The sequence below is a fragment of the Halichoeres trimaculatus genome, unplaced genomic scaffold (assembly GCF_033239565.1).
Source record: "Halichoeres trimaculatus isolate MK-OKI-2021-1 unplaced genomic scaffold, fHalTri1.1 fHalTri1_scaffold_10, whole genome shotgun sequence".
In the NCBI taxonomy this organism is placed as follows: domain Eukaryota; kingdom Metazoa; phylum Chordata; class Actinopteri; order Labriformes; family Labridae; genus Halichoeres; species Halichoeres trimaculatus.
Window position 1 is genome coordinate 16,998,183 of NW_027437187.1, and position 19,939 is coordinate 17,018,121.

The 19,939-nt window shown below is 39.6% G+C and overlaps 1 protein-coding gene across 3 annotated transcripts in view; it reads left to right on the forward strand.

Moving 5' to 3' along the window:
- lrrc4ca (leucine rich repeat containing 4C, genome duplicate a) overlaps nucleotides 1–19,939 on the forward strand; it is a 194,545-nt gene that overhangs the window by 125,201 nt on the left and 49,405 nt on the right. The window contains exon 3 of one of the 3 annotated variants that reach the window (XM_074677980.1): nucleotides 4,748–4,885. The exons of 1 other annotated variant lie outside the window; for it this stretch is intronic. The gene's annotated coding sequence lies outside the window, so the exon portion shown is untranslated. Of the gene's footprint in view, nucleotides 1–4,747; nucleotides 4,886–12,353; nucleotides 14,029–19,939 lie in introns of those variants that run through there. One more of the 3 variants, XM_074677979.1, reaches the window with a different exon arrangement.

A 19,939-nucleotide genomic window follows, 5' to 3' on the forward strand; every position in this document is an offset into this window, starting at 1 on the left:
TGATATGGAAGTCTTTACAGAGATTTATTGTATGTCTTCGGTTGTGTAGAAATGAATCAAGTCATTGGTGGGTAGTAATATACAATACAGGTCCTGCCTTTCTTCTATTAAAAAAAAAAAAAAAAAAAGTGTTGGGACGGTAAAACAGACAAGATGTTAAAAATAAATTTACTGAAGACAAAAAAAAGAATAAAAGATCTGAGAAAAGAAAAAAGTTTAAGGCACAACAAGTGCTGATGGTGTTTAAAAACAGGGAAGAAAGGAAGAAAGACAAAGGAATGGATGGAGAGAGATGGAAAGACAAAAGGAAAGGAGACACTGAAGGATAGAGAAAGAAAGAAAGAAAGAAAGAAAGAAAGAAAGAAAGAAAGAAAGAGAAAGAAAGAAAGAAGAAAGGAACAATAATTAAAGAAAAGGGAAAGAATGAAAGAAGTGAGTACAGAAAGGAGGAAAGAAAAGAGAAATGAGCAAAGAACAGATGAAAAAGGAAAGGACAAAGAAAGAAAGAAAGAAAGAAAGAAAGAAAGAAAGAAAAACTCAAATGGGACTTCAGGAATTTGTCTTCAACCATCACATGATGAATGGCTACGAAACATAGTGTTTATCTACACATAAAGTTTTGTTCAAGACAGTCTTTTTTAAAAGTGGTCATCTTAATGAGCAAGTCCAAAAGGACCAAAAAGGAATGATAAAATTTTCTTCTCTCTGCAGCAGTTGCTCTACACATTTAGTGACTGAAGGTTTCATGGATCAGACATATCACAGGAGTAGACATTATTCACTGCCAGATTTGCGATGGCTCGCACCACATAATCAACGGGGCACATTTTTTAGAACTCCACTTAGGGTAGATGCGTGTCTGCATGTCAGCCTGCAGTGAGTCTGGAAGGGGTTATGGCAAAGGGCAAGGCTTAAATTGCTGTCGGAGAGTTTGGAGGAAAAGATTATCACTGGTGTCTGTGGATTTTTGCACAATACTATCCATACAGGGTCGGTCAGAGCTCCTCCATGAAGATTAAATTTAGAGAAGAAACTGGCTGCCTGTGTGTGGTTTTGTTTACTGAAGAAAGCTGTATAGAGAGCAGATCTGGAGCTGGAAAGCTGTTCTCCTGTGATTCAGCTAATGTTTTGGTGCACCTTTATATCCAGAGCTGAAATTCTGTCACAGTTTTAGCTTGCATGTGTCAAACACCAAGAATTCATTTCTTTAATTGCTATGCATGCAAATAGTTTTAAGGTGTCCAGTCTCAAGCTGATGGCGTATTAGGGCCACTTAAAGAATTAAAAAAAATATTTTTTTGAAAAATCAATCTTGAAATTTTCGAGATAAAAACTAAAAATTTTCTAGTGTGTAAAGTCACACGTTTACGACTTATTAACTAAAGTCGCAATTTTTTACGACTTTATAGACCAGTAAATTCTGATTTCTCAAAGATTTATATGTGGCTTCGAATGTGTGGGTTGATCTGTGCTTCACTACAAGATGGATCAAATTGACAGCCTCATCAGATTGTACTTTTGAGTTGGTCTAAGCAATAAGGGGACACCACTGTTTTTTTTTTAAGTTCTTTTTTCAGCTTATTACATCTGTGTCTCTCAAGCGTGGCATCCCCTGTGTATCAACTAACATCCGGGTCTTGTGACTTCATAAACCAGTGAATTCGCGACTTTACAGGGTAGTAAATTTGTGACCCCAAAACTCACAAATTTACTAGTCCTTTAAGTCATAAATTTTCCACTTTATGAACTTGCTAATTTTTGAGTTTCTAAAGTCGTAAATTTGCAACTTTAGAAACTCGAAAATTTGGAGGGTCTTTTTTCAAAAATGTATTTATTTATCTAATTTCTTTAGTGGCCCTAATACTCCGCTGTATATTGTCAATTATGCATATTACTCCAAAGATTATACTGTAGTTTTGACCCACACAAAGTTGCAGGTCAGCAAAAGAAACTCAAGTTTTGTTGCACTTCTGGCTTTCTGCTCTCCATCATAGCTTCCCACTTGTTTGTGAGTTTTTTCCTGGAACAAAATCTATTTACCCAGCCCACTTAGTGTTCTTTCCAGCAGAAAAACAGCATCTAAATATTTTCTTTTTTATGTACACTGCAAGTGGTAGAAATCAAGTGTTTTCCATCTTTTATTTTCAGATTTTTTTCTGGTGCAGAACAGCTCATGAGTTAAAGCTAATGGACAAACCCCTGAAAGCAATCTTTACATTCTATACGGCACACTATACAGAATGCCCACCACATTTTTTCTGACAGCACCTGTAAAGTATCCCTCCACTTCATCATATTGATTGTCTATTTGCAGAAATAATATACCCTATACACATCTGCAGCAGCAGAAAGCATGTGCATTTGGATTAAGTGTGGACATACACTGTTGGCTGCTTTGAATATATTGGACCCCAGGAAGGATATCAGTTAAATATATTTCCCTCATAGCCATCTAGCTGAAGATGAAAAACCGTTTTGATGACAGAACAATAACAGATCAGTGCAATTGAATTTTACAGAAATGTGTAAGGATGATTTATTGTACTGTGTGTGTGTGTGTGTGTGTGTGTGTGTGTGTGTGTGTGTGTGTGTGTGTGTGTGTGTGCGTGCGTGCGTGCGTGCGTGCGTGCGTGTGTGTGTGCGTGCGTGTGTGCGTGTGTGTGTGTGCGCGCGCGTGCATGTGTGTGCATGTGCGTGCATGTGCATGTGCATGCATGCGTGCGTGTGAAAACGACAAGTACCAAGCAGGATACTTAAGTTTTGCTCTGAAGTGATCATGATCCAAAAATGCTTGTACTTCTGGTCTGAAGTCCATGCATACCAAAATGAATTGTGCTACAAATAAACAAGATAACTGTAGAATCTGAGTAGTATAATGAAAATTTACCTCCTAAGGGTCCAATGGTCTAATGACCTATGGAAAATGGCCCATGTCCTCCCCCTTTTTTTTTTTTTTTTTTCAGTCAGTGGGACTCCAAAAATCCATAAACAACGTACGACAACATGTGTGTTAATGTAAGTCAATTAACCATATAAACTGCAGCTACAGAGTTTTATATGCGTACAGCCATCTGCTGTCCTAATTTCAAACTGTATATTAGTGATACAGATTGGCTGGGATTACTGAACAGGTGCCAACTGATTTGTGAGATTTATTCAAAAGGTTAAACAGGTTAAAAAGTAATCATAAAGTGACCATTTAGTAACCACAAAAAGAGCAGAGGTGGAGTATTACTCTCCAGTCATCCACTGTGCTTAACGGTCATAGTTTTTTATGCTGTGTCACATCTGGCTCCATATTCTATTGCTCATCTCACTAATCTCTTTAAAATAGCGTTAGCTTGTCCATTAGTGATTAGCACAAGCAGCTCTTATGAATGCCATCATTTACCACTCATTGATTCCTATTGTTCATAGTTAACCAGACTGTAAAATGACCTTTCTGGGAGAAAGATAATTAAGGCAATCAGTGTGAACCTTATGGTACTCCATTTTTTTTTTCAGTCAGTTCAAGGTGAGACCCTGTAGATACCAAATTAAGCACTTACTGGACTCTTTATTCCTCGAATAATACCTTTTTACCTCTTTGATAGTGTTTTTTATTATAGTTTTTTATTCTTCTCCTTGCAAACATAACTATCTAATATGTTTAAGTTCAGCTGTTCACCTCAACATTAGTCAGTAAGGAGGTGTCAATCAGTGTTGTGAATAATATACATAGACTGTATGTATGGATATCGTGCCTGTTACTTCACACGTTGGTTTTCTGGATCAGTATTTGAAAGCCCATTCGCAGCAGCTTCCATACTGAAATAACTGACTCAACCAAACTTTCAGCTGAACAGACATAAGTTGAACAGATGGAGCTGAGGCAAGCATTCAGCCTACTCGTAGCAACTTTAGTGGCCCTACCTGTCTGTCAGGTCAGCCATATCCCTAATAATGCCACTTAGTAAACACACTCTGTTAACTTGGTTCACGTCAACAGTACATAGTAAATAAAATCAACAATTAAATACATTTACCTGTGGTCTTGTCAAGTCAAGGGGCCCACCTGGCAGAGCTCTGAAGATAAACTTTTTGTTCAGAAGAATGTTTCCACATCATTTTGTTCCAGGATGTTTGTTTTTGCTTTCATTTAGAGTCTTACTGCTGCATCACTTTCTGATTCCCCACGATACAGAGTGCATGTGCATTAACTGATCAAAAGAATGATGTCTACAAGTAATTTGCAGTGTCACCTTACTATCACTTTGACTTTGTCATATCTTGTAACTAGTTACCTTTTTCTTAATTCCAGTAGCCTCACAAAGGTGTCTAGGCTTTTGTAAGATGTGTGAAAGGGTAAATGGATAAAGGGTTTTCAGTAATACTGACAGTGTTGACCAATATTTAAAAAAGGGAAGGTAGTAATAACATATGACAGAAATATTGACACTTCTGTTATATCTTCTTTTGTCATGTGACTAAGTTCAAATGTGTTATAAACAGATTAGTAATGTTTTTATCTGCTGACATATCATGGACTTTATTTACCCACGCTGACAATTGCTTTCATTATTTGTATCGCCAACCTGGAGGCTTAATTAAAGAGGTAATCAACCTCCATCCCAATTAGTACAAGAGGTCTGTTATTGGCATCAAAAAAGCTGATAAAATATGCAGTTCACACTAATATGTCCTTTTGATTATTCAGACATTTGCTCAGTGTTTCTTTCTCTCTTTCTGTTTATCTGCCCTATGGCAGGCAGGATGTGAGTGGATGGCCCACTCGATCCCCAATGTGTCTGAGCAGAAAGACAAGCACACCGAGGATTAGAGGGAAAGGGGATCGGTCGTCACATCCAGATGCTGCAAATCTGCTCCCAGTCTCACATGTGAATAGGTACGGCATTGTCTGGAGCTGCGCTTGTTTTTGCATGAAACAGCAAAGGAGATAAACAAGCTGAAAGTGAGGTTACACCAAGTCTAAATCTGCTATGATATGGGATTACAAGGTTTATGTCGTGCTTAAAGCTTTATCCTCTGATTGTCAGTCAAGATTTTCCCAGAAGCAAACTTAGTAAGCCTTTAATGGCTGTGCATTAATAGACAATTCTGTCAGGTGAGTTGTGTCAAGATGCACAGCATACTGATTCTGCATTGTGAGTAGGAGGACAGCTGTATTTGATCAAATGTTGGTAAGAGTGCAGATCAGAATGAGCTCAAGGTGGGGAATTTCGTGGATATGATATCATAAACAAAAACCACATGCATCCTCAATCTGAGATACTCGTTTTTAAATCCTCACATCAGAATCTGCACCTGTGCACTCTTGGAGGTTTGTCATGCATAGCGTAAGTCTCTTTCACCTGCAGAGAAAACAGCCAGCCATGCTTGACTTGGAACATCATTTCTACAGAGAATACAAAATCCAGGTTGGAACATTGCTAAATTTATTTCTCTCACTGGCTTACAAGAGAGAAAGAGAGACATTCATCTGCAGACTTGACATGCTTAAGGCATAAACTTCCTTGTCAGTCATTATTGATTTCCACAACAATTTGGACAGGAAGTTTTACAGTGTGTTTGATGGTTGAACAGCCAATAAAAACAATATATGAATGTGCAGGCAGTGCTCTACATTTTGCGGCAAGGACATTAAAATTATTCATTGGGGGATGTAAAAAAATAGGAAGAGTGATTGAGGAAGCTGCTAATGACTAATAAATTCTGTCTTATTTTGTAGAACTCAAATAAACAAGACAGTTTCAGAAACTATATGATAGTCTCACATAAGAAACAGCAAAGGACCATGTTTGCAGCAACATGTATGTCATCATATGACAAGAACATTGGAGAGTCTGGCATTTAATGAAATTTGTCATTTTATGGTCTTAAAGTCTTTATTTTCTGAGTGTGTGATGAATTATGATGATCTTGTCTTCAACAGTTAGATTTCTCTGGTTCTTAGATTTAAAACATGCTTCATGTCCTCAGAAAATCTTGGCAAACTAATCTGAATGTTCTACCCAAAGAGTTTTTTCAATTCATACTTTTGTCGTCTACCCAGCCTCTCAAAAAAGCTGATGAGGTTTGCACATCACATGTAAACAGGCTGGTGGAAAATGGTGATTTATTGAAATAAAAGTTTACATACACTTGCAAAAGTGTGAAGGACAAAAAGCTTGTCAGAGTAACAAACATTTAGATAAACATTTTGGATGGACCATCAATTGCACTTAACCACGTTTCATCATGTTCTGCAGCACCGACATAATTTCCCTGTCCTGCCTCCCTCTCCATCAAATTTTACACACTATATTTCAACTGCCTACATCATCTTTGCATCACTAAATTGAGGTACTCTCACACTGTCATGACCCATAAAGAAGTTGCACATAGGCTGAAAGGAATATATAATTGCTTAATGCCCACACATAAAAGCAACTAGACCTCACATCATTATGTCAAAATCCCTCAAAGTTTGTTTGTTCATACATGTCAGAGGTGTTAATCACACAGTCTCACACTGGCAATAAACAAGTGTCTATATGGAAAGCAGTAGCTCTTTCCTTGTCACAGTATTAAAACTGAAATGTTCTCCCCTGGAGAATTGAATCCAATCCTAAATGTCACACCTTTTGACTTTGCTTTTGCGTTTGTCTCCAAGTTTAGTATCTAGATTGTGGATGATCAAAACAGCTCACGGATCCTCAAATGCTGGACCGTATTTATTTACATTTACCTCTAAAAAGAATGAATCTTTAAAAAAGCAAAAAAAAAAAAAAAAAAAAAAAGGAAATGCATGTTTCACCTTTCTAGTAGATTGGTGTTTGTCCAAGACTGAAACTAAAATACTATCTATTTGTAAGTGCAAATGCACCACACAACACATATTATGTATTTCAAGGATAAATTAATTTATAAATTCAAAAAACAAAGACAGAATAAAATAAAAAGTCAAAAATGATTTAAAAAATGCCCAAAGCAGCCAATGTAGAAATACAGATACACTAACTTTTTTTTTCCTCTCTTTTTAATGTTTGACCTTTAAGTGATCTCCCAGAAAAAGCCCGTTTAGGGCACTATTTGTTGGGGGGTTGAGTTATTTTTTTTCATTATTATTTTTTTTTTTAGCAATGTGGATATGTAATTTTGATCCAAATCAAGTGGCTTTTTTTGCATTATCAGCTCTCCAGGGTCAATTAAATCTGTTTGATTTGAAACACTTACATGGATATTTAGAATAATGTGAATTACATTGAAAAACCATCAGAGTTTGTATTTTAGAGCAAAGACTGTTTTATTAAGCAACAGCTGCTAAGTGTGGCTCCTTATTTAGTCCGTTCTGCCTGGTGTCAGGACATTAGCACAGTAGTTTGTTGGTGCATTAAATCAGCACAGAGGCTTTGGACGTTGTCCCCTGGAAAAGATGTTCTGAGATTTGAGAGCACTGCTTTCTTTGTGGCTCGTATCTGCCAGGTTGGTGTTTGTCAAAGGATGGTTGATCAAGAAATGCAGGTGTTTGCTCATTTTGTGATATGATACAGGCTTTTTTGACACTGCTTTCCTTTCCTTTTGTACTAAACTAACTAATGCGATGTTATAACCACAACTCTGACTCAGACTAAAAGCCACAGTAGGAGAAAGCTCTTTATGCTGATGCTGACCTTCCTCAATGGAAGTATGCTTGAATGAGTGAACCAGACATAAGGCATACAGTTGGAAATGAAACCTTTTGTGGGCTCAGATTTTGTGCGCCTTTCTAGTTCATTTCTGATTTTGATGTCAAGGCACACTCCTGGTAAATGATAACACTCATAGATATAAGTAATAGACTAATCATATTATCAGCATATTTTAGAGTAAGCCTTTTCATAATAGGATACTTCTTCTTTGAGCTGCATCCAACATCCAACGACTGAGCCAGTCTCTCACACCATTATTTAATGCAGGAAGAGGAGCTCTGGGACTTTTATTGAAGTGAAGCATGTTTTGTATAACACATTTTAATTTACCCATGAAATCTAAACCAAATATCGCACCAAAATGAAAACCAAGATAGAAATCTTTGATCACAAGTCCCTCTGGGCCTAAGGAAGTCTTGCATAATAAGTACAGTAAGAGATTAGTGTGGATCAAAGTGGAGATTAAGCAGAACTGCAAACACATTGATGCACTTTATTGTCAAGTGAGTGAAATGTGATGAATTTCACTCAGTTGTCACCAATGTAGTGGCATTTCTCTAATTTGCTTTGCACTCAGAGCTAATTTGGAGGTTTTGATGTGTTCATGAGCAATGTAAAATATCCACAGGCTCACAGACTCCCTTCTCCATTTTGCCTCTCACCACACACCTGACTACATTTTTTTGTTGCCTCGGAGCCTTGCAGGATATCAGCAGTGATGTCTTATACTCCTCCAAAACAACATTATGAATTATAAATGCCAGATCTCAAAATAAAAAAAACACACATTATTAATGTATTCAGAATCTCATTTTTTTTAAGGGGAGGCTGTTGATGCCACAGTACCTTCTGCTCACACCGCCTCTCAGCAGGTCACTATTTTTAAGTCAACAGTCAGACGAAGAGAGAGGTTTTAAAGTGTGTATTTTATCAAATAGCGCTAGGTTTCTCCTTACAGTAAAATATCTCAGGATTTCAATTTTACACAGATGGATCAAAGTACACGGCTGAGATCCGGCTTAACATTTAGCTTTGCACTCATGCTCTCAGCTCATCAGGTTTTGAAAAACCTATGCCATGTGTACATATATTCCTTTTGATCACTGGATGAGACCTACATGATAAAGCCGACATGATTATTACATTAACTTATTGCATCCCAACACATGTATTATTCAAGACATGACAACATAATACACCAAGGGAAGGGATGAGATCTGAGTGACTTTAGGCGTCCCCGAATGGCACCTCAATGTTTTTCCTACCCTCCGTCAAAACAGCTGCTTCTGAGGGGTGGTCTCTGTACAGTCATGATATAGAGCATCACAACTGGTGTTGTAAAAGAAAAAAAAAACATAATCTCAAAGCCCACATCACCACCACTGTGTCAGTGATTCATATTATATATGTCCAGCAATCTTCTCTTGTTTTTACGAGGCTGCTGAAAGCATAACCAATAATCTATACTGAGGCATTCCCTTAAGTGAGCTTTTTTACTTGCCCTTGCCTCCCTGAGAATAACTGGCCTCAAGAGTCTTGTATGTGTCCTGCCCTTTTAGGGACAAGGTCGCTTTGTTTACAATGGCAGAACAACAGGCCTTTAAGCTTCTTCAAGGATAGGCTGATGTTAACTATTATGGTCCAACAGTGTTTGAGACCCACTGCCAGGCAAGTTTTATTCCACTGCCACCAAATGGTTATTTGGCTGCTGTGAATTAGTGATGTATAAAAAAAGTAAAGAAATTCAGTCATGTATCATGTGCTCTATTTATCTTGAGAAAAGCTGGTTGTGTGTTGTGTGGTCAAAAAGCAGAACCACTGTAGGATTCGTACTGAAGTAAAATGCCTTCATCTGACATGGCAAAAGAAAAAAAAGATTAATGTGAATAATAATAATAATAATAATAATAATAATAATAATAATAATAATGAATTAAAATTCATTTATACAGCACTTTTGTCACAAGGTGACAAAAGTGCTTTACATAATAATAATAAAAACAATCATTAAAAAATGAATAAAAGAAAAGTAAAAGAATAATGTGAGTAAAACAAAGAGATACATAAAAGGCGGAGAACCACCACCAGATAAAGGAATGGAAAAAGTCTGTATAATAAAAACAGTAAAAGGTTTAAAAATAAATTAAAAGATAAAAACAACAACAACAAAAAGAGATAAAGGATTTAAGATGCTGCCCATGATACTGTCATAGATAAAATTTAAAAAGTTGAGAAGAAAAATAAAAATAATAGCCAGCATAGTGTCACCAATTGAGGGTCAGTATCTTCATGTTTTAACCCATCCAACCCTACCTTCACACGGTGAATCCAGCACAGTGAGCCTGGAGTGTCCAGATTACCTGCAATCAACTTGATTACAGGTGATGATGATTGAGATGATTGAAGCTTTTGTCCTCATGTTGTGTTAGCAATTATGACATTAGGTGAAGCTTGGGGGCCTGTGTCCACTGGCAGAATCTGTTTTGAGCAAAACCCAGAGCAGTCTCATGTTTTCAGTGTACAGTGTCCAAGACACAAAATATCCCCTGAATCTGCCATATTTTTGTAGCTCCACAGTAAAAAACAAACAAACAAACAAAAAACTGAACAACTCCTGGACACCCACCTGGGTTGTGCTTCTTCCTTAAAGAGAAATTAAAATCAGGAAGGAGTGAGATTTCTGGATCCATGTTTCAATCATCCAATTGATATTCAATTATGAATCAGAAACCAAAACACTCCAAAAACATTTTTTGTTTTCCATCTTTTCCTTTTTAAACTGAAAACATATACATGAAATCATTTTTTTAAAATCCCATTTGTCACAATGAGGGAAATTAATGAATGAATAAATGAAAGAATGAATGAATGAATGAATGCATGCATGAATGAATAAATGAATGAATAAATGTTAGAGGGGACAGGCCCTGATTTAAAGAAGCAGTATTATGCTATAAATATGTGCACCTTCATCACTTTGGCATACACAGCAGGTCCAATGGGCTAAATTTACTGCTGCTAACAATAGTTCCTGTGCTGTATGCATGAAGCTCAAAGTGTTTTGTAAGCACTTCCTAATTTTAAATCAAGGTTCTATCACCATTATTTATTGTTTTAGGGTTTTTAGCAGACACAAGGATTAACCATAGAGGTCTCATCTTTTTTTCAAATAAACACTCCAAAGCAGCTTAAAGTGGATGTCTCCCTAACATTGTAAAGCAAACACATCTGTGAGATGCCCCAACAAATCTTTTACATACTGACTCCTCTTTAGTTCCTTGTCCTAGCCAATAATGTCCTTTCTCTGTTATTACTCAGTGTCAACTTAATAAAGACATCTGAAAGGAGCTGGTCTCTCCTAGCCAGGTGAGACGTGGAAGTAATCTTATCACCTTTATGGTGCTCACATAATAGAGTTTTTGATGTATTGTTATTTGAATAGCACCTGTGTGAAAAAAGAAAGGAGAACATAGAAAAATGATGCAGCTTTAACGGTGATTGTATCTGGCAACAGAATCTGTGTATCCCAAAGCTCCTTAAAGCAAATGAATCAACTAACGAAGACTCTGTGGTCTCAAAAGCTTCATAAATCAAGATATAGGACCAACAGTGATGGTTCCAACCACCAGCCAGTGAGATGTAAAAAAGAAAAAAAAAAAAAAAAAGGAAAAAGTGTCACCAGAGATTCAGTGACTCTCAGCAGGTGGCTGCGTAAAACCATTAACTTAACCCATCACATAAAAACATGACACCAGTTACTGAGGTGAGCACTCAGAGCTGACCTGGCACTTACATGTGGATGACAGGGAGATGCTATGGATCCTATTATACAAAAACACTGTGGGTGATCTTGAAGAGCAAAGCAGGTTTAATGAGTTTCACCTGGCGTCTGGACAAAGGCCACAGAAAGAACATAAGGCTAGAGGAATGCTCTGATTATTATATGATTTCTCCTTCAGGTGGAAAGCAAGAGTAGTGCTCTCTCCAACCACATGGCAGACACACTGACAGGCAGGTCGACAGTCATAAAGATAATGCTTTCAGCAGTTAGGGAAATGAGATTGGGTGTTGACAACTCATTGGACGCAACCCTGCTGTGGCATTTACATGTTTCCTTGACATGCCCTGAGATACAAGCATACTTCTCTCGGATGGGGTATGTTCACACTTGGCTATCCACAAATCCATCTTTTTTAAGCTCCATATTGAATCTTGTGTCTAATGTGTTGTGTAGCAGGTTGCCAGATACAAATGTTTCTAGTATGTGCAACCTATAAATAATTCCATGTGTAGTGTCCTCAAATGTTTACATATTTAACTATTTTCTGAGTTATCACAGTTCTCCCTTCTTGTGCCACACCTGTTTCCATCACTGTGTTTACTGTTTCCTGTACAATCATGTAGACCCATATGTCTTGTGTTTTACCCTGCAGCCTTATCAGATACAAATAGAAATGGTGTATATATAACTCTGTATAAACACAACCTATTCTGCCATGGGAGACCAATCCTATGCGACAAACAGCCCCAGGCCACTGTATCATGCAACGATCAGGCGACAGAAGCCGGTAGGTGGCAGTCGTGTCTCATTTGCAAGAGACACATGGGAAGAATCAGTGTCTCTCAATCCGTCTAAGCATCTCTCTTCTCTTTTTTTCTCCTCTCGCGCACACGGACATAAATTGGAGCGCGCTTGAACAACAATTTGCATTTTTTAACCCCTTTTGAAACTAACAAATGACAAAGAGGGACAGATGTCTGTAATCAATTAATGACAGCCAGTCTACTGAGTGAGTTTTCTGCAGCAGACAGCCGCAGAAGTTCCCACTGAGAAATGTGAAGTCTGAAAGAGCGAGGGGAAACAATATTTCCTGCCCTTGCTGCGCCGAGTCCTGCTGCTGCCTCTCCGACCTACCAGCAGTGACTGGCGGAGCAGGCTCACTCTGAGAGAACAGCTTGTCAGTGGGAGGTAACCCATACGAAGCCCCCCTCGTGCACTAATCAGTTCAATGTCCATCTATTGCTGCGCCGTGCGTTTTTACCTAAGAGGATGTACGCAAAGGAAGAACGCGCAGGGGTACTGTAAAGCGCACCGATGGATACAACCTGTCTGTGCGTATTGGGACGGAATCATCCGTGAGCCTTAAATACCCTGCAGTCGAAAGGACAGAAAGGGAAAGGGCGAGACGGCCAGAAATCTGAGGATAACAACCTTTGAAACACATTTTATCCCCATGCTCGTGTGTGTATGTGCGTCTCATCGATGGATATGCGAGGCTTGTGTCGGTGAAATGCGTACGTGGATGGAACGAAGGCGCAGAAGTGATGACTGCCTTTGGTGAACTCTAACTCCCGTCCAGACAGGCTGAATCGGAGCTCTGCGCGGAAAACATGTAAGAATTGAGCACAGAGAAGGCTTCTTTCACTTGAGACCGCTGCGTGAATGTCTAATGGGGCTTCAGAGGCGACTTGAGGATACATTCTGGGATTTTTTTTTCGGTGTTGCATCCTAGATTAATACGTTTTCCTCTCGAAAAATGAAGAACCTGAAGAGAAGAAAAAGATAGTCTTCAATCACGGTAACTTTGTCAATCTTCTTATGCACAGGATACCAGCCCCAATCGCTGTCGCTGATGTACTGGACTTTTTGAGTCGATATAACCAGGAGGGAAAATAGAAATAAGCATCTTGGAATCCGCACTGGGTTGTGAGGTGAAATCTAATCAGATACAGCAGCGTTGATGACTAAGAAGTAAAAGGGACTTGAGGAAAAGTTGTTTTGAAAAACGAGAGCAAGCTGGACTTAAAATAACCAACCTCTGCCCCTCTGTGTATGGATGATGCTCTGCTGTAGCCCACAGTTAAATGAAGAGCTTTTCAGGATGGATCCACCTGGAAATTGACCACACTGGGTTCTCTGTGCTCTGCACACTGTGAGGAAGCTACTCTTCAATATTTCATTCGCATCTGAGAGAAAAAAAAAAAAAAAAAAGACAGTGTGGCTTCACATTGAACTCACCATTTAGGGAAAAAAAAATATTGGACCCTGCGGGTATCTATGCATCGGGAGAGTTTCAGCAATGGCACTTGTGGGTACCTCCGTGTTCTGTGTATCCTGAAAAAACGAGGAAATATCGAATGTGTTCTAAAAGTGTGAGAGTTGCATAGTGATGTGTGGATTACGTACCATGTCGTTTTGAGCACAATGTGTCTGACAAGAAAGCCTCACCACGGATCCTGCAAAATCGCCTAAGAATTGCGGATGTTTTTTCGATGCAGTTTTTGGGGAGGGAGCGGAAGAGGGACCCGTCTCCGTCTCAAGCAGAGATCCTGCAGACCTCGGCGTCTTAGTGAACAAGTAAGTTTGAACTTGGTGTGAAAAAGAGATATTTCTGATCCCCTAGGTAGTCCCTACAACACAATCCAACCTGTTATTTCACATAGATGTCCAAATATCGTAGTTCATCTTATTCTTTTTTTCTCCTGAAATGTGAACTAAATCATAGGGAGCAACTCTAAAGACTTGAACGTCAGTCACACTGCAGCCTCAGACCAAAAGATCTCTAATCACGCGCTGATTTTGAAGATAAGGAGAAGATGTGCGCGCACGCGTCGGCTTGCTTGCGTTTGTCGCGCGCGCCCTTGAGTTGAGTGCGCGGCATCAAGCTTAGCGAGCTTAGATGGAGCCAAAAAAAGAGTCCCCTCTCTAAAAATGATACATGTTTTCAAATTAAGGTGCAATACATGTGTGTAATACTTCGTTTAACATGCATGGCGCACATCATCCTTCTGTCCATGTTTGCATACTCTCAACTAACCAAATCTCTCTTGACAACCTGCCATATTTAGCACCTCAATCTGTATGCCAAAGACACCGTTGGGTGGTGGGATCGTTGTGTGTGTAAAACATTCAGTCATGGAATAGAAAATTCAAAGGTTGTATATCTGACTGCAGCTCAAGTCGTCACACATCCGTGTGGTTCTTCTTCCCTTTTTTTTTGATGGCATGGTCCACTCAGAACGCTGCTTTGTCACGGCCTTAGTGGAACCCTGGGAGGGAGCTGTCCATCTGACGTGGTGCTGAAATTAAAACCTGCTGTCTTATAGATCTGCCTCAGGAGCATAGGAGTTGTCAACATTCTGATCAAACTTTCTATCTATCAATCTATCGATCTATCTATCATCCATCCTTTCTTAACTATAGATCTCAATATTTTTTTTTTTTTTGAGTATTTTCTCAGAACAAAGGTCAATTAAAACACATTGAGATTGTGATTTTCTTTTTCCAAACCAGCTTCAAACTAGATGTCTGTCACGTTGGTGATAAAGCAGTGTTGGTGTTAAAAGCATAAATACAGGTGGCTGTCACTCTCCAGACAAAGAATGGATTGCATCTCTCACCTGTGAAAGTGAGAAACATGGCGAACATTATTCATCGGCTGAAAGAAAAGCCCTCCAAATGATGGAGTGACACCACCTTGGGGAGACAAATTAGACTGCTGATTTTTTTTTTCTTTTTTTCTGCCATGTCAGAGGCTGAAGCATGATAAATCCCCCCCCCCCCCCCCTACATTTTCCCCAGATTGTTTGTTGGCAACTGAGGGAGAGTGATTCATAGAAATACATAGAGAGACTATTTCTCCTCCCTGTTTTACACTTCTCAAACCTGCTCCTCCATGTGGAGACCTGGTGGAGATAAATGTTGGCTTAGGGTTTAGGTTGTCATATACTGGGTGAAAGTATGAAACTGACAGAAGGAGGAAATGACTTCAAATCTGACTGATTTACCAGGAATTCACATGGGGACCAGTGTTTGTTATTTCAGTATGCTCGAGTGACAACAGCTGTATCCCCAGCGTGTCCCTATTAGTCCTTCTAAGCAGTGGGAAACAGTCTGAGAGCAGGTGCAGCACAGGGACCAAGAGGGACTTCCCATGGTTTCAGTCCTCAGCTGATAATGTTGCTTCCACAGACATCTGTTTTATGTCCAATTTCTCCAGCCATTGTTGTCTGACTTATCTATTTCAAATCATCCCAAGCAGCCATGTCAGAAAATTAATGAACTTGTCAGCGGGAAAAGGGCACCACTGCAATGAGGTGCCAGGGTCTTGCAAAGCGGCAGCCTGTATACCCATGTTCCCATTTCCACAATGCCTTTTGTCATTTTTTTTCGTCCTCAGCCTGTGTCTCAGTCCAGATCAGGGCCAATACTTTGTGCCTTATGATAAAATGTTCATTTCTCTAATCGGATTAATCTCCTTAAAGCCCAGCTTAGGACACCATTAGCATTCATTTCTTTCACTGCCAGAGACTTGTATCAATAATGGAGCTACCCCTACATTTTTCATCTTCTCTTGGTATAAAGTCCCTCAGGGGGTTTCATTCAATAAGAATAAGGAGAAGTTGCAGTAATCTGTTATCTTCTCTTTTGCCTATTGTATTGAGGACCTGCATTGGCAAGGCAGGGGGTCTAAAGAGGAGAGGCCAAGTCCTATAATGATAGAGGTGGGGAGGCCTGTTTGAAATTACAAATAACACGTTCAAAGCACAAAACAGTATTTCTTTCTTTTTTTGCATAACATAAGTGTAACTGTTTGTAAATGGACCTAGATTCAAATATCCAGCCTGCTAGACTGAAGTTTTACAACAGCCTACAGAGTTTTTTTTTCTTTTATAATCCCTCTAAAATCTGCAGTGACACCAGGTTGAACTGTATTGCTCAAACCTCATTATCAATATCCATGTGACACAACAAACATAATAAAATGAAAAAATAATGAAAATAATAAACCTTTTGTATGACACCTGCCACTCAGCATCAGTGTCAGGCATTAAAGAAACAAATAATAACCAATCTGAGTATGCTGTGCCTTAATTAGCGAGATTAGAGGCATCCCCATTAATTTAAGTCTGTTTCAGAACCAGCTATAATCTCCTCTCATGAGCTTTTAAAAAACTTGACCAATTCAAAATTCTGCAAATGTAAAACATTGCATTTATAGTGCACTTTAGATTTAAAGCAAAACTAAGAGTGGGTCTGAGATAAGCTATACACGCGAGTGTGTTGATGATTGAATCCTTAAAAAATAAATAAACAAATAATATTAATTAAAAAAAACAATTAAAATGCCCATAATTGTCACAAGTCAGTTTGTTGCAACTCTCACTGGTTCTGAGGTCAGGTCAGAAGCTTCCATGAGATGGGTTGAATTTATGCAGAGTGCATCATGCTGGCTAGTTGGCACTTTTACACACAAGCTTATCTCTTCGTCATATACATGCATTAGTGCAGCACTGCAAGAGTCACCCCGAAGGACTGGAGGCTTTTAAGATGATGCCAAGATGGAGTAAGCTTAATCATAATGGTGAAACGTTACGTTCACTGACACAGTGTTGTAAAAATGCATCATATGCAGCTGTTGTGTGGATGTGAAAAGAAAAACAAAACAAAACAGTTTATTTTAAACTGAGCTGAGAGTGGATGGTACCGGCTTTGTATGAAGAAGCTGCTGTGGTCAGATTTATTGGCTCTAAGAATTCAGTAATTTGTCACAAAAGCCTCTATTTACTCTCGATTTTTGAAATGAAGTTTTTTTTTTTCCTCCCCGCTTTGCTTTCCTTCCCAAAGAGAGTCTCTTAAACCTCCGACTGCACTTTGTTTATTCTTTTATAATCTAATTTCCTCCCTAAGCCAGGCACTAACATGCATCTTGGGCTGAGCCCACATACACAGACAGACATGGACGGTATCTTTGGTCGCCTCCTTCATTAGTCATCCTCTCCAGCATGTCTGGCCAAATTCTCCGTCCAGGGAAAGAACAGCTGAGAACGGGGATGGCTGCAGCACATTCCGTCAGTCGATGGATTAATCAATTGGCGTTCCAACTCAGCCCATCCATCTCTGGGAATAATCTGGGAGACATCATAAAAGTGCCATTCTGTCATTCTAGTGGCCTGGAAGCACTGCTGCTCATTTTTTTTTCTGACTCTCTCGTCCTCCACTCTTAGCGCTAGAGGAGGAGTGAGTTAGATGGAATACAGATAACTTTTCACTGTGGCAGCATTGCAAAGTGTTTGCTTGTGATTTTGCTATTTTTGAACAATACACCTTGAAATATTTTTGCAGCTGTGACTCAGTGCTACAAAAAAAGGAGTACTTCCATCTCTGTCACCTTTCCTTGCTTCCTTGCTACTTCGTAAAAATTCAGCTAAGAGCGCCGACCTGAATTCCGGGTGCGTCATTACTCACCACTTGTCTTGCATCACCTACCTTGCCAGTCATGTTGAGGGTGCCTTTCTGACTTAGTAGTCCTCACCTTCCTCTGCGCTGGCAGCTTTTTTCTTCCCTTGACCTCGCTGTAATGTCACATGGTGCTAAAACGAGAGTGGCAGCACCCGAGGAAGGGCTGCCTTCACGGCTCCTTTAATAACAGCTCGCATGAGTTCACTGCAAATACTCACAAATGCATACTCACTCATAAATGAATACATATGCAGTGCTGCCATTCTTCGTGCCTTTGGGGCACCTGAGGAGCATCTGTTAGAAGTGATACCAGCCCTGGCCACCGCATTAATCCCTGCTGTTAAATTAAAAGGTTAAACAGGCTTGGGAAAGGTGGCGGGCTATCTCTGTCTGCCTCCCCTTGTAGATGCACGACATTTAAATCCACCTTGGAAGAAAAACAAAAGGATGCTAAGAAAAGAAAGGTGTTCACAGGGCATGGAATGAGACCTCCCTTTCCAGTGCTGTCTTCTCGATCTTTTGTAGTTGACAGTTGAATTCAGAGTGCAGGGAGCATGCTGGGTGATCTGTGCTCTAAACACTCAAAAGTTAAAAACAGTTGAACTGGAGAGATGCCCTTCAAACAGGTTTTTAGTGGTTGCATAGCAACAGAGCCATGACTAGCACATCCCTTGGCAGCTTATGAGCTTTCTAGCTAAAATAGGGATGTCAATGGACACATGCTTTCAGTGACAAAAAACAGTGAGGATCTGGATTAAATACTTGCAGGTCTTTTAGAAATGCACAAACTGTTAGTGTCCTGGAAATGTGGCATCTTATTTGGGTTCAGTAATGGGAGCGTTCATCTCATGCCACTGTTTTCCTTGGATCACATCATTCACCCTCTGAGTCTGAGAGGAAAGACTAAAACGACCTGTGTTACACAATAGCAAACACGAGCATGTGCATTTGCGTGCAGAGGGGACGCACTGCATGCTGCTAAACTTGTGGTGTTTTTGAGATGAAAGCAAATGCCCTGCAGCCATTCTGGATACTTGACCTGTAAGAGCCCATTGGCTGCTCCCAGAGGAGAGTTTGTCCATAACAAATTGCAAGCTTGGTCTACAGGGGGAAGATGCAAAGATTTTGTGCTTTGCTCCCCAGCCAAACAGCAAAGGCATTTCAGGTTGATCCACTTAACTCTCTGTCTTTCACTCTGCTGTCTGCAGGTGAAAACTAGCTGAATATGAGAAAACATTGAAGAGAGCTGTTCAGTAAGGCAAGAAATCAGTCCCAGCCTCGCAGCTTTTGCAATGTGCATGAGTCAAATTGAGCTGAAAAGAAATGAAATGAAATATTCAGGTGCCCTTTGAGAACGTCCTACAAAGCTGTGATGGTAAAAACCAATACATTTCAGTTGTTACATCTGGGTTTGGCCCTGAGCAAGTCTGCACCAGCAAGTCACACAACACTGCAACTGTTCTAAACAAGTGGCTCCAAATTAATTGGTCATGTTAAAAAGTCTCCTCCAAAAGATCTGTCTAATCTAATCAGCTGATGTTTGTAGAGGTAGGAATGAGTACAAAGAAATCACTCATAATGGGTACATGATACTTAAATCAACCCCATATCTGGATATTGGAGCAGCAGCTTTTGTCCACAGTTTACTAGTTCGGTTTTGAGGTCTGTGCTTGTGCCCTCCCAAATCGTTGCCTTCTGCAGACCTAGGAGTGCAGAAAGACTGTCTGGGATCTTGACATCTGGGTCGAGCCTCACCGTCTGTCTCTAAAATCTGCCTTTGAGCTTATAAGCCCGATCAGGCTGCAGTAGCTCAGCTCACATTTGTATCATCATTCTGGTTATCAGTCAGAGTCCCTCAACACAACACAACATGGTCACACCCCAGCCAGCAGATATATATTAAATGAGCTATAGACTTTTAAACTTTGGAGAAAAACCCACTGTGTCTCCAACTGCCATCTAACACCTTCATAGACACACTAGTAAGCTTCAAGAAAAAGTTTATCGAATAAAGGAAGAAATAAAG